This window comes from Jaculus jaculus, chromosome 15, assembly GCF_020740685.1.
Source record: "Jaculus jaculus isolate mJacJac1 chromosome 15, mJacJac1.mat.Y.cur, whole genome shotgun sequence".
NCBI classification, from domain to species: domain Eukaryota; kingdom Metazoa; phylum Chordata; class Mammalia; order Rodentia; family Dipodidae; genus Jaculus; species Jaculus jaculus.
In genome coordinates this window covers 49,707,832-49,723,597 of record NC_059116.1, presented here as the reverse complement: position 1 = coordinate 49,723,597, position 15,766 = coordinate 49,707,832, and positions in this window count along the sequence as shown.

The window sequence follows — 15,766 nt, the reverse complement described above, 5'->3', positions numbered from 1 at the left end:
CTAGTCCCAGTGTCTCCAAATCATACAAAACAGTCTTACTGAAGGAGAATAGGAGCAAGATAACCTTCTTTTTTTTTTTTTTTTTTTTAAGGTAGTTTTGCAGGGACAGAGGCTCAAGGAGATGCCACTATGCAGGACTAGGACCCACATCTGAAATGGCTGCAAGCACCCATTTAGCAGGTCTTCCTGCTTCTTCAAGTTTTCCTGGCTTGGCACACATGTGGGCTGGCCCTCCTGAGTCAGCCTCTTGAGTTCACCAGCTGATCAGGCCTCTCCCTTACATACCTGAGACGGATGATATGGCTCATCCTAATTGGATGTTTGACTCATATAAAAGAACCTAATCACATGTGCAAATTCTCTGTTAACCCTTCTTCTTCCTCTGGACCCTCAAGGTGTCTTTCTAAGTCTCCTCCCCCATTTCCCAGTCTGGCTGGGAAGGGGGAGATTTCCTTTGGGTTGTGCACTTTCCTGCCTTGTTTGGGGGTACTTTTTCTGTTTTGATACATGTGTAATCTCTCTTTAAGAGTTGAATCCTTCACTGTTTCTCAGTCTCTCTGGCCCCAGATGTGAGGGGGATCTTGAGGCATGGGCTCTCATACTTTGCTTTCTGCCTGTGTATGTGCATGAGCCCAGACTTTCCCCATGTGAGGAAGATTTTCTCCATCTCCCTTTCCCATTCCCATTCCCAGCCTAGCTAGGAAGGGAAAGAAGCTCTTTTAGGCTTGGACCTTTCTGATAACCTTCCCCCTGGATCCTAACTCTCTTGTCTGAAAAGAAAAAAAAAATTAATTCATAATTTACCACTCTCTGAGTCCATGTTTTCAGTTCTTGGCTAACTCAGATGAGGACCAAAAAGTTGAGATCCTTGGCCACAGCATTTCCTGCATCTTTATGAAATTTAATCCCTGCCTGGAACCCAAATCCTGCATCTGCATTGATGCTAAGAGAATTTTTGAAGCTATGAACAGACTAAGAGAGAATTCATTGAGAAACACCAAGCAAACAGGGAGCAAGTTCCTGAGCTGGGGCCACAGTGGGGGTAGGGTGGTTTATATTGAAAGGGAGTAGTTTTTTTATAGTTAGGGGCTGTGGTGGTTTGATTCAGGTGTCCCCAATAAACTTAGGTGCTCTGAATGCTAAGTCCCCAGCTGATGGGAATTAACTTCTCCTGGAGGCAGTGTATTGTTGGGGGCAGACTTATGGGTGTTATTGCTAGCTTCCTCTTGCCAGTGTTTGCCACACTATCCTATTGGTATTGTCCATCTGATGTTTGCCAGGAGGTGATGTCCACCCTCTGCTCATGCCATTGTTTTCCCCTGCCATCATGGAGCTTCTCCTCAAATCTGTAAGCCAAAATAAACCCTTTTTTTTTCCCTACAAGCTGCTCTTGGTCGGGTGTTTTCTGCCAGATATATGAACCTGACTGCAACAGCAGGGAAGTTCCTTGGTCCTATTATTGTGAGGCTCTCTTGGGGCTCTATCTAAAGAGACAGTTGCACCTCATAATTTTGTTAAGGAGTAAATTTAACAGTATTGTTTTTCCTGGTACTGGCCATTTGTGTCAAGCACCATGATTCATTAGAGGTTAGGCTGCAGATATCTGTGTAAGACATCATGGCCCAGGCTCCAAATAGTTGTGGCCTGATTATTCAAGTTTGAGGATTCTATTATTATTTTTGGCCTTTTGTCTCTTCAGATTCCAAAACACAGGGAAGGAAGAACATTGCTCATAGGCCAGGTGATCTGTCCAGGAGGAATTTTAAAAATTTTTAAAGAATTTTTAAAAAATTTTAAAATGAAAAAGAGTGAAAGTATGTTATAAAGAGATGTAGGAAGATGGAAACAAAATGACTCAGATATTGTGATGGTTAAGGTGTCAACTTATCTGTTTAGTAATCCACAGAAATTTCTTGGGTCTCTGAGGTTGCTTCCAGGAAGGATTAACTGAAGGAGGAAGTCCTTCCTCCAGAGTGAGCCCTTCCCCCAGAGTGGGCGGCCCCTCTCAGAGGGTGACTTGATATAAGGAAGCTCTGGGTGAAAAGAGCTCCTTCCTTCCACTTGGCTGCCAGAGCTGCTTGCTGCCTTCCAGCATGGATTGAAGACCAGCGCAGACTGAAGACCCACATGGATCAAGAACCAGCGGCTCCTCAGAAAGCCTCCGGGCCTTCAGTGCCTCTGGCCATGTGGACTGGGCAGCTACCGGGTTCCTTGATTCTTGGGCTTGCAACTGCTATTGGACTACCATAAGCAAATCCAATAAATTCCCTTTTTAATATAATTCATTCCAGCGGTTCTGTTCCTGTAGAGAACCCTGACTAATACAGATGTATGCTATACCAAATAAACCTTAATATTAAACAACAAATAATCTACATATATGTGAGAAAAGTTAAAAAGTACCTGAAATATTTGATATGAATGCGGAAGAAGGTGGAAGGGGAAAAACCAGTAACATTATGGAAAGAAGAATAAAGCAGAAGTTCCTAGTGACCCTTGTGAGGAGACTGGTTAAGAAACAAGAGGCTTCTGTTTCCTCAGTGTGTGGGACATGGTGAATAAGATAAGTTCCCAGGACTGGGGAGAGGGCTCCGTGGGTACAGCACTTGCCCTGTAAGCAGGAGGACTAGAGTTCAGATCCTCAGGAGGCAAATAAAGGCTGGGTGGGTGTAGAAGGCCCATTTATGTTCCCAGCATTCAGGAGGCAGAGAGAGAGAATCCCCAAAGTAAGCTGGGCAGATTAGCCAAATTGGCAAGTCCTGGGTTCAAGTGAGATGCCCCTGCCTCAGTAAACAAGGTGGAGAACAACTAAGAAAGACACATGACATCACCCTCCGGCTTCCACACTCCCACCCACGTATGTACACATATGCCCACACAAGCATGCACACCACACATGCACATGCAAAGAAGACAAACTCACAGCCTTATCTAAGTAACACTAGATGACAAGATTTAAAAGCAGAATGTAGGGGCCAGCCTGAGAGGTAGGACACTTGCCAGGCATCTTGGAAGCACTGGCTTTGATTTCCAGCACTCCAAAAGCAACAAGAGCAAAAGAGTAGAATATGACATATGAGCTCCCTTTTAGTCAAAAGAAACACATAGTAGGTAGCTTATCAAGAAAACATGTGGGGTGCCAGGAGAGGTGGCGCATGACTTTAATCCCAGCACTCCGAAGACGGAGATAGGAGGGTCATCGTGAGTTTAAGGCCAGCCTGGGACTACAGACTGTGTTTCAGGATGGCTTGAGCTTAAAAAAAAAAACAAAACACACATACCATACATACCATGCATACATACATACATAGAAACTATGCAGGCTGGGGAGATGGCACAGTAGTAAAAGGCACTTGCTTGCAAAGCCAACTGACCCCAAGTTCAATTCCCTACTACCCAGATACATGAAGTGGCACATGTGTCTGGAATTCATTTGCAATCTCTCTCTCTCTCTTTCTTTCCTTGCAAATATTAAAAACAACCATGCAGAAATCTTTCTGATGTTAGTGGATATTTGTCAAGCACATAGGAAGTGACAACAGATGTTTCAGGTGTTGGAATCAGACTGCTGCTTTTAAGAGGCATGTAGTCTGTAACTCCAAATTATGAGAACTCAAGCAAGTATAAGGATAATAGACCATTAAATATAATATTGCTCTAGTAAGGAAATATGCAGTTGGGGAGATGGCTCAATAGGTAAAAGCACTTTCCATATATGAATGAGGACCTGAAACAGCCTGAGTTTTATCCCCAGCATCCATGTAAACAGCTGGGTGCGGCCATGCATGCCTGTAGCCCCAGTCCTGTTAGAGGCAGAGACCAGAGAACCCCGAGCCCCTCTGCTCAGCAAGTCTGACTGCAGCTTAGCTCAGTGAGAAACTCCATCTCAAGTGGCAGAGTGGCACACTCAACAATTTCCTCTGGCCTCCACATGCACAAAGTGTGTAAATCTGTGTGCACAAACACACATGCACACACACCACCACCACCACACATATGTGTTAGTTTCTGAAAACTCTGCCATGTGGTCAATTGTTCAGTTTTTTTGGTTCCTTGTGTTATTTTGGGCTTTCGGGAAGGGGAATTGCTCTTTTTTAAATTCACTTTAATTTTAATTTAATTTTATTTTATATTTTTTCAAGGTAGGGTCTCATTCTAGCCCAGGCTGACCAGGCACTCACTCTGTAGAGAACTGGGTGGACTGTAGAAGGGCATCAGGAAACTTCCAGAGATGATGGAAATGTTCACTATCTTTGTTTCATGGACCTTAACATTATACTTCTATACCCTGTCCGCAGATGCTTTAAGATCTGTCAGTACACACTCATTTGTTTCTTGGGCTTTTATGCAGGTGGAATATACATCTATGAAATGCTGTCTGTGGCTGTGGCTTTGGCTTGTTGGTCCAGCTTCCTCCACTCAGCATAACGGTTTTGAGATTCATCCACGTGACTGTGTTTCCATGGTTTGTTCTTTGTGCAGCTGAACAGCATCCTGCCGTATGACTAGACCACAGCCTGTGTGTCCATGTGCCTGCTGACACACATTTGGGTTGTTTATAGGTTTATGGTTCTTACAAATAAAGCTGGCACGAATAGACTGTGTGAGGAAATCTTTGTATAAACATAAGCTTTCATTTTTCTTGGCCAAATTCCAGGAGGAGTGGAATGGCTGACTCATTTGCTAAATGTGTGTTTAATGGGGTTTTATTTGTGTGAGTGTGTGCGCATGTGTGTGTGGTTGAACTTTTTATTGAGAATTTTTAATAAATCAACATACTTTAATTTGATCATAACTCCCTTCCATTACCTTGTCTATATTCCAGTGAACCTCCTCCTGTTTCTAAGTAGTTCCTGTTGTATTTTATGTCTCCTTCATCCATGTCAAAATTTTGAAGAGCTCAATATTGTGCATGTCCTGTGGGGGTAGCAACCTCCATGTGGAGGACATAAATGCACTAGTCATTTCATATACAGAGAGGATCATGTCCCTCCTTACTCCTCCCCATCCACTGGTTCTTTCCATTCTTATTGCTCCTCTTCTGTGATGTTCCCTGAGTCTTGGACAGTGTGATGAGGTCTCATTTAGTGCTGAGCTCTCAACAGACTCTTATTTTCAGCATCTTGATGAATTTTGAATTTCATTATCTGCTGCCATTTCCAAAGAGAAGGTTCTCGGACCAGTGGTGAGAGCTGCACTAATATTCTTCCAGCCCCTGCAACGCAATGTTCCTGAACCCTGGGTGTGATAGGAATGACTCATCCAGTGCTGAGCACTCAGCTGTCACTGCTTCTCATGACCCTGATGAATCTTGGGTCTTCCCAGCTAGCACCACCATCTGAGAAAACAAGGTTCTCTTTCTAAAAACAAGACCATCGCTTACCTATGGGTATAACCATAGAGGGCAATTTGATGGATAACATATCCATTTAGCCAAAGTGTTATAGTAATTTCTCCACTAGGGCTTGTCACCTTTCAAGCCACATTTTAACTCAGTTTTCAGTACCAGAACTGAATTCCCCAGCAGAGAGCAGGTAGTTCTGAAATCCAATCTGAAAGCAATTGGCTGCCTCAAATTTTGAGTCACCACTATCACACCAGTGAGCACAGCTTAACTTTTTAAGACTCTTCCAAGCCATCTTTCAACATTTTCAACATTTCATAAACTTGGCAGGAGTTTATGAGAATGCCAGTTGCATCATGTGCTCACCAATATTTGACACTGTACTGGGATGTTAGAGGTCCAGCAAAGTCTTTGAACCCCAAACTCTACATTCAGTTTTAATTTTTTAAAATATTTTTTTCTTTTAGTATTTTTTTTTTTTGGAGGTTGGGTCTCACTGTGGCTCAGGCTGGCCTGGAATTAACTATGTATTCTCAGGATGTCCTCGAACTCATGGCAATCCTCCTACCTCTACCTCTAGAGTGCCGGGATTAAAGGCGTGTGCCTCCATGCCCTGCTTCAATTTTTTTGATATTTTTATTTATTTATTTGAGAGTGACAGACAGAGAGAAAGAGGCAGAGAGAGAGAGAGAGAGAGAGAGAGAGAGAGAGAGAGAGAGAGAGAATGGGCGCGCCAGGGCCTCCAGCCACTGCAAACGAACTCCAGACACGTGTGCCCCCTTGTGCATTGGGCTAACATGGGTCACGTGTGCCCCCTTGTGCATTGGGCTAACATGGGTCCTGGGGAATTGAGCCTCGTACTGGGATCCTTAGGCTTCACAGGCAAGCGTTTAACCACTAAGCCATCTCTCCAGCCCTCAATTTTTTTTATTAACAACTTCCATGATTATACAAAATATCCCATGGTAATGCCCTCCTTTCCCCCCCCCCCCACTTTCCCCTTTGAAATTCCATTCTCCATCATATTCCCTTCCCCTCTCAATCAGTCTTTCTTTTATTTTGATGTCATCATCTTTTCCTCCTATTTTTCCTCTTCTGTGATATTCCCCGAGTCTTGGACAGGGGACTATTATGATGGTCTTGTGTAAGTAGTGTCAGGCACTGTGAGGTCATGGGTATCCAGGCCATTTTGTGTCTGGGGGAAGCACATTGTAAAAAGTCCTACCCTTCCTTTGGCTCTTACATTCTTTCCGCCACCTCTTCCACAATAGACCCTGAGCCTTGGAAGGTGTGACAGAGATATTGCAGTATTGAGCACTCCTGTCACTTCTTTCCAGCACCATGATGCCTTCTGAGTCATCCCAAGGTCACTGCCATCTGAAAAGAGAAGATTCTCTACCCAAAGTGAGAGTACCATTAATATAAGTGTATGAACGTAAAGAAAAGTGCTTCTGGGTAGTTTGATAAGCATAGTATATACATTTAGCCAGACAGCAGCAGACATTATACTCCTAGGGCTCATGACTGTTTTAAGTTTTCAGTATCAGGGATAGATTCCCTCCCATAGAGTGGGTCTCCAGTCCAATTAGAGGGCAGTTGGTGTCCACCATGACAGACATGCCACTATTGCACCCGTTGGCTTATTTGGCCTGGCTGGCCAAATAGAAGGCTTGCAGTGTCCACTGTTGAGTAACTTCATTTGTGATTTCTCTTTCTCCCATTGAACTGCATGCAGAATGGCTTCTTCCAGCTTTCTGTCAGCTGGTCTACATAAAGGATGTAATCAGCTCAGTTCCAGCAGGATTTCTCAGTGGCCTTGCAGCCCAAGTATGTGGAGTCCTTTGGCTTTGCAGGTAAATACCTTAACTGCTAAGCCATCTCTCCCGTCCTCATTTTTAATTTTAATTAAAGAATTCAATAAAAAAAGATCGAGAAGGATAATTATGAAATTATTATGTTTACCGAGGGAAGTAAAGAGTCAAAGAAAGTAACCCATGTGGCTAGAGATCCCACATGGAGGGCCTGAAAAAAAAAAAGCATAGAAAGAAAAGAGAAAAGAAAGTACAAAGAGCTCCTGCCATGTGGGGAGATGGAAGGGATAAAGGAGCCAGTGTGGAAAGTATGGGCTAAGGGTCCCTCCTGGCTGGGCCTGGGCAGAGCCAGCTCAGGCCCTGCCCACGGAAAAAACCACCCACAACTGGAAGTTCCCATGTGACCGGAGAGTGTGCCTCATTGCCAAGGTATTTGTAACCTTTTAGTGGTGGGCTGTTTTCTGCTTGGCTCAGGTAAACCAGAGGGACAGCTGATTGGTTAGGGCTAGAGGCTGACTCAGGAAGAAACTAGCCCTGTCACCAAGTTCCAGGAGCTTAATTTGATCAATCATAAGGTTTAAATCCTCTGAAAGACAATCCCTCCCAAGAGGGGTCCTGGTTGTGGAAAAACAGGTCTAGGGAACTAGGTAAGAGATAAGTCAGATCATCTTTGATTTTTAGCAAGTGCAAACTTTCCTGCCCTTTTTACCTTTAGGAGTTCAATCACCCTAACTGCACCCCCCCCAACACTATCAGTCTTTTAAAATTTTTGTCATTTGAATGAATGTATAGTGGGATCTCATTGTGGGTTTGTTGTGCATTTTCCTGAGGGCTAGTAATGTTCACCATCTATACATGTTACTATTCACAGCAGAGCAGCAGTTCACACCACCAGAACTACAACCCCGGCATCTGAGGAGTTTCCTTTATCTTTCAGGAATCTCCACTCAGGTCCTTGATTTTGCTGCCAAAAAGAATTTCAGAATGAGTCAGTATGAAGCAGAGATGGAGTCCATAAAAAGCAGAAAGATACTGAGGGAGGGAGGAGTGCACATGCATGAGGCAGGGGATCATGCCTCAGAGCTGAGGGTCTCCTCTCCTTCCCTTGTCTCCACAATTTCCCCTGTCTGTCTTTTGTGAATTTTCTGATGACTTTTTTTCTTTTAAATGCCAATTTCATCAAAAAAGACTTAAATAAATACTCAAAGCCTGAAGATACAAGTGCATAATAGATGCAGTGTTTTCATGAGGTATTTTCAGATAAGAAGCAGTTCAGACTCTAGCACCTCCTGTACCTCAGCCCTGTGCTTCATGGAGAGTATTTTTTTGTAAGAGAAGCTCCACAGGCATGGAAAAATAACAACTACACCCAAGAAACTGGAGAGTGAGGAAAAGAGCTAGGTATATCAATATATCTTTCTCTCATTGCTTTTGAACCTGCAAGTTCTAGCTGGACATAGGGTACCTATTTCTGTTTATTCAAGACCAAGAGAATCCCCAGGATGTAGCACTTCTAGTGTTCAAGCAAGAACAGTCCCAGGGAAAACAGAATTAATTCTCATCCAAGGCATTTGCTGCCCACCATGAAGACGTGAAGGGTAAGCAGACATGCTATCTTAGACTACAAGGTGGCAGCTGCTTGTTGAAAGAAAGCCAAAGCAAGCCAAGCTTGGCAGTGCACACATGAAATCACAGCACTCATGAGGTTGAGGTAGGACACTGGTGAGTTTGTGTCCCACCTTGACCACAAAAAGAAACCCTGTCTCAATAGTAATAATGGTAATAGTATTCATTGTAATAAAATAATAACCCAAAACTGAAAGAAAGAAGGATGGCAAATCCTAATTATTATAGGGTTGCCTACCCAGCTTTTACGTGTGGGAAAATAAGCTTTGATTATTGCATAATCCCCTGAGTGTTAGGCTTTTATACCTATCTACATAATAGAGTACATTAGAGCACAACCAGGTCGGCTAGGCGATTTCCAGAGATTTAAATAGAAGTTGTTTTCCTACTGTGGAAGGAGGAGGAAAATGAGTGTCTATTGTGCAATACAAATTCTGAGCATTCTACCACTGATTTATTTATACAGAATATTTCATTTATTCTTCACAAAACCCTGTGCTTGAGTCAGGCATGGGGGGTCATGTCCTTAATCCCAGCATGTGGACGCTGAAGTAGGAGGATTGCCATGAGTTTGAAACTCCAATGGGCTATAAAATGAGTTACGGGTCAGCCTGGGCTAGGGTGAAACCCTGCCTCAAAAAATAAACAAGCAACAACAACAACACTTGCTAAAAGAATCTGTTTTAATATGCTAAGAAACAGGAAAATTAACAAAAGGATAAGTCTTTGCTTTTCAAAAGCAGAGGTATAAATTCCCAAGCAATGACTTTGATAGCCTTTTCTGGACTGGGTGAATGAAGGAGGTTGTGAGTCATCCTAACTGCAGCTGCAATCACTAGTCCTTAATGGATGCACCAAGAACCAGTGTTGTGAAACTCATCTTGGTTTCACTCTTCTGAAATGGTTGCTGTACTGGTAGGTTGCAAAATGTGTCGTTGCAACAAGATTATTGACAAGAGCATACATAACAACCCTGCAGACATGTCCTGAGTGCTGTACTATAAAGTGGCAAATGATCGTATCAATGGATATCTGATAAGGTGTCCACAGCAGCTTGGGAGGAAATGTGAATAAGCATCTACTGAACAATTGTATCACTGATTTGGATAAACAGATTATGAAATAATCATGAAGTTGACATGTGACATGAAAACAAGGAAGATGGTTATATGTGTTGCTTTTCTTGTTGATGTAATCCAATACCTGACAAGAAGCAATGTGAGGTAGAAAATATTTATTTGGGCTCATAATACAGTCCATTATGGTGGGGAGGGCGTGGTGGCAGGTGGTAGGAGCCTGCAACTGGGACTCTTCACATGTCCCCAGAGACTGCTCCCCAGAGACCTACTTCTTCCAGAAAGGCCCTGCCTCCCAGTGGTTTGGCAACTTCCCAAAACAGTACTACCAGCTGGGGGCTGTGTGTTTAAACACATGAGCTTGTGGGGACATTTTACATGCAAACCATAACAGCAGTAAATAAGGACGGCAGAATCCAATCTGAAAGCTTTTATTTTGGATAAATGGTAGGCTGGATATAAATTTCTCCAAATTAAAAATTCACTAAAAGCCAAAAAAGAAGTTCTGGGACTGGGGAGATAGCTCACTGGGTAAAGTACTTGCCATGCAAGCATGAGGACCTAAGTTTGATCCCCAATACCCACATAAAAAGCTGAGCGTGGTGGTATGTGCATAAAACCGCAGCCTTGGGGAAGCAGACACAGGAGGATTCCTAAGGCTTGCTGGGTAAGGTCCTAATTGGCGGGCTATGGGTTGAGTTAGAGACCCTGTCTCATGAGACAGAGTGGGAAGCACCTGAGAAAAACTGTGTTCACCCCGTCCTCCACATGGGCATGCCTCCATGTGCATGAGTGCCCATACATGCTTGCACACACGTACACACACACACACTCCTAGAAATGTGCTGGAGACTTAAAAATATAGTATCATTTGAAGAATTATGCATGTCTCTCTAACTGAATGGACATCCCCAGAAAACTAAAACTGAATAAAAGTTTGAAACATATTTATAAGTGAATAGTGAGCTTCTAAAACAGTAAGAAAGGCTTCCATGACAAAGATGAAATAAAAGTTGAAGTCCAGATAGAAAGACAGTGTTGAGATTGGCACTCACCTTAAGGCCATCTGTTCAACCCTGGTGAACTGGAGTTGTGGAAGGTGCTGCAGGGTATGACTAACATTAGCTGAAATTGAAGGCCTGCCTGAAGTGCAGAATCTGAAAGGAGAGGCCTGCATAAAGCTGAGATTCCCACACCCCCCCCCCAGGGGCACAGCATTAATGTAATGACAGACTACAAATAAATTCACCCTGAAGAGAAAGGCAGCAAGGAGACTTGCCTATCTTAATTTTTCCATGGTATGAAAGCAAAAAAAGCCTGCCCTGATAACATGTAATCCTCTGCAGGATTATGCATATGTGTTTTTGCCTGAATTCAAACTACCCATGAGATTTTAAAAGACCTCAGACTGAAAGTTTAAAGTAGCCTCAGGCACCTACAGAAGCAAGGCAGATCTTTTATGAAAGAATATCCCTTGAAGTCAGAGCTCAAAGAATTTCCATGAAGTTCCAGAGAACCCCCTGCCAAGTATCCAAGTATCAAGGAATATGTAAGAAAATAAGGTAACAGGAATAAGAGTTAACAGATAGCCAAGTTAAGCTACATAGACTTTAGTTACCATATTTATCAGGTACTAAATTTAGATTAATTTTGGTTAATCTGTCTGTAGAAATAGGGAATCAAGTACAACTAGAGAAAAAGTGCTAAAAAAAAAAAAGACCAAGCATAATTTTAAAGGCACAAAAAGAAGTTCTAGAAATGAACTAAAGCTATTTCTATATATTGAAATACGTTAGGGCTGGGGAGAGGGTTGTATTTACTTTCACTGATTCTGTCTGCAGAAGTTAGAAATTTCTCCCATATGATGCCACTGCTCTATATTTAATACATAGTCTTCAATGTTCTAAAATTATATCTTATTCAATTTTGGGGATAAAGTGTTGACTCTACAAGATTTATTGTTCTGAAGTTTTAATTTTTTTTTTTTTAATTGCTAAGACTTTAGCTAGATGGCTTAACAATTCAGTGCACTGCTTGTGTAAGCATGAGGGCCTGAAACTGCCTGAGTTTCAATCTCCACAACCCACAGAAACAGTTGTGACCTCTATCCTATGGGCAGCAGAGACAGGGGAAGCACTGGGGCTTACAAACAGCAAGCTTCAGAATCAGTAAGAGATGCTCTTGCAAGGGGGAAAAAGGTGGGTGAGTAACGGAAGGACACTCAATGTTCTCTGGCCACCATGAGAAAGCCAGTGGGGTACCTCACCATCACAGATACAAGCATATACCACACATACCCTATACACAGAGCACATCATACACATCACACAACACATAACTATGCAAAACAAAAGCATGCAAAAACAAAAAAGGAACATAAACAATGTAAGGAAATATTACCAACTGTATACCAGCAGATTAGATAAACGAAATGAGATTCACAAATTTCTGGAAGTAAGGAAACCTTCCAAACCAACTCAAACCATGTTTGGTCATATTACCACCTACTTGGGAGGCCAGGGCAAAAGGAGCTCAAGCTCAAGGCTTGCCTCAGCTACAGAATGAGTTCAAGGCCAGCCTAGACAGCTCATGGTGAGATTAAAAGTAAATTTGAGCTGCAGATGCAGCTCAGGGGTAGAGCACCTGTCTGGCTTCATACGCTAGGTTCAATCCCCAGTACTATATACACAGCTTGAACCAGTTACTTTCTCATTACAGGAACAAGCAATATACCTGACCAGCAGCAAGCTATGGAAAGAAAAGATTTATTTAATTCAGTACACAGTTCCAGAGGGTTGAGTCTATCATGGCAAGGAAAGCATGGTAGGGCAGGAAGCTGGCATCACGTTATCACAGCAGCAAGGAGAGAATGATGACTGCTGGCACTTAGCTAGCTTTCTCATTTTTTACCTCACATATACATTTATGAGGAGAGAAATAGAATGTGTCAAGGTGTGTCAGAGTCTCTTGCAACTGTAAACTGCAGACATGTGACACATCATGCATCTGGCTTTATGTGGATACTAGAGAATCAAACCCAGGTCAACAGACTGGGCAAATCAAGTGCCGTTAGCCATGGAACAATCTTCCCAGCCTCAAATTTCTCATTTTTATACAGTCCAGGAGCCTAGGCCATGAAATAATGCCACACATGGGGTGCATCCTAATCTAGAACCCCCCAATAGACATGCCAGAAGATTAATTCCCATGGTGATTCCAAACCCTGCTAAATTGACAACCAAAGATTAATAATCACATGGCTCACAATGCAAAGTCTGAATAGAGCTGTAAGAAATAACAACATTAGGGGCTGGAGAGATGTTTCAATGGTTAAGGCACTTGCCTGCAATATCTAACAACCTAGGTTCCATTCCCAGTACCCACGTAAAGCCAGATACACAAAGTGGCACATGCATTGAGTTTGTTTGCAGTGGCTAGAGGCCCTGACAAGCCCATACTCTGACTCTCTCTCACACTTGCTCGCTCTCCTTGCAAATAAATAAATAACATATTTTTAAAAATACAAAGATAAAAAGAAATAACAATATTTAATTAGTAACTTAATCCCACATACCCTAAAAAAGCTATGCCTTGCATATTTAAACAAATGAATTCTGTGAAATTCTTTACTTGTTTGAGAGAGACTGGATCTCTATATCCTATGCTGGCCAGGTACTCACTATGTAATTCAGACTGGCTTCAAACTTAGCAATCTTCCTTTCCAAGCCTTGAAAGTGTTGGACTTATAGGTATGGGCATTGTATCCAGCTCCTACCAAACTTTAAAAATAACGAACTTTTTATATATTTATTTGTGTGAGTGTGTACGTATGGGTACACCAGGACCTCTTTCCACTGCAATGGAAACACCAGATGTTTATGCCACCTTTTGTGGCTTGCTTATGTGGTTGGCTTGGAAATTGAACTTGGGCTAGCAGGCTTTGCAAGAAAGCACCTTTAACCACTGAGCAATCTTCTCAGTCTCCCCCACATTATTTTTTTTTTCAAGGTAGGGTTTCACTCAGTCTAGGCTGACCTGGAATTCACTCTGTATTCTCAGGGTAGCCTTGACCTCATGGTGATCCTCCTATCTCTGCCTCCTGAGTGCATGGCTCCCCTCACCGTCCCCCCCCCCCCACAACTTTTTTTTTTATTTTATTTTTTTTTTTAATGGTTTTTGTTCATTTTTTATTTATTTGAGAGTGACAGAGAGGGAGAGAAGAAGCAGATAGAGAGAGAATGGGCGCGCCAGGGCCTCCAGCCACTGCAAACGAACTCCAGACGCGTGCGCCCCCTTGTGCATCTGGCTAACGTGGGTCCTGGGGAATCAAGCCTCGAACCAGGGTCCTTAGGCTTCACAGGCAAGCGTTTAACCGCTAAGCCATCTCTCCAGCCCCCCCCACAACTTTTAAGGAAAGATTAACATCAATTTTTCATAAAGTCTTAAATACACTCAAGGGCCTCCATCAAAGCACTAGCAACATTAATGCCAGGCACAGTGGTACATAAATCTCAGCACTCAGGAAGCAGAGGTAGGAGGGGTATATAGTAGAAATAAATAAAATGGAGTTTAAAGCCAGAAGTAGCTTATGGGGGAAAAGGTTAATTTCTGCTCACAGTTTTGAGGGACATTTTATCACAGCACAAGCAGGAAGCTGGCTCACATATCAGCAAGAAGGAAGTAATCCACATAAACTGAGCCATCAATACCTAGTAGGGCTGGGCTATTAAGTCAGATCTGCTCCCAGTGTCACACCTCCTCCAGCAAGGCTCCACCTTCCAAAATCTCCACAACTTTCCCAAATTGTTAACAGCCAAAGACCAAGTATTCAAAGCACGAGACTATCGGGGAATTTTCATTCAAAACACCATATGTTTCTGGAACAAGTTGATATCCACATGCAAAGAATGAAGGTGAATGCTTATTTTCCACTATATATAAAAAAGTGAGCTCTTGTGAACCCAAGATCTAAATGTGAGAGTTAAAATTATAACACCTTAGAAAAAAGAATATGAGATAGTCTTTACTATCATGTACTCAGCAATGTTTTCTTAGATATGACATGAAAAACAGAAAAATAGGTAAATTGGACATCATCAAGACTAAACAAAACCTTTCATGCCTTAATGGGCACTATTAAGATAGTGGGGGAAAGGAAAGACAGTCCAAAGACTGGGAGAAAATATTTCATAAAATATGTCATGGGATGGAGAAATTGCTCAGTGGTTAAGGTGCTGGCCTGTAAAGCCTAAAGATCCAGTTTTGATTCCCCAGTACCCATGCAAGCCAGATACACAAGGAAGTATATGCATCTGCAGTTTGTTTGTAGTGGCTGGAGGCCTTGGCATGCCCATTCTCTCTCTCTCTCTCTCCCTATTTCTCTCTCTGTCCCTCTTTCTTTCCCTTTCTAATAAATAAGTGAGTAAAATAATTTTTAAAACCATTATTTAAATTTGTAATGTTGGGGCAGGAAGATGGCTCAGGGTAATACATACCTGCTGCAAAGCCTGCCAACCCAGGTTCAATTCCCAAGCCATTCACATAAGTTGAACACAAAACTGGTGCATGCATCTGGTGTTCATCTGTAGCAGCAAGAGGCTCTAGTATGCACATATAGATATACATAAATGTGCAAGTAAAGATTTTTAAATTTTATTTATTTGTTTGTAAACAGAGAGAGATAGAGAGAAGAGAGACAGACAGACAGAATGGGTATTCCAGGGCCTCTAGCTATGGCAAACGATCTCCAGATGCATGTGCCCCTTGTGCATCTGGCTTACATGGGTCCTGGGGAATTGAACCTGGGTCATTTGGCTTTGCAGGCAAATATCTTAGCCACTAAGCCATCTCTTCAGCCTGCAAGTAAAAAATTTAAAAAGTAAAATAAATCTGGAATGTCTCCCCATAGG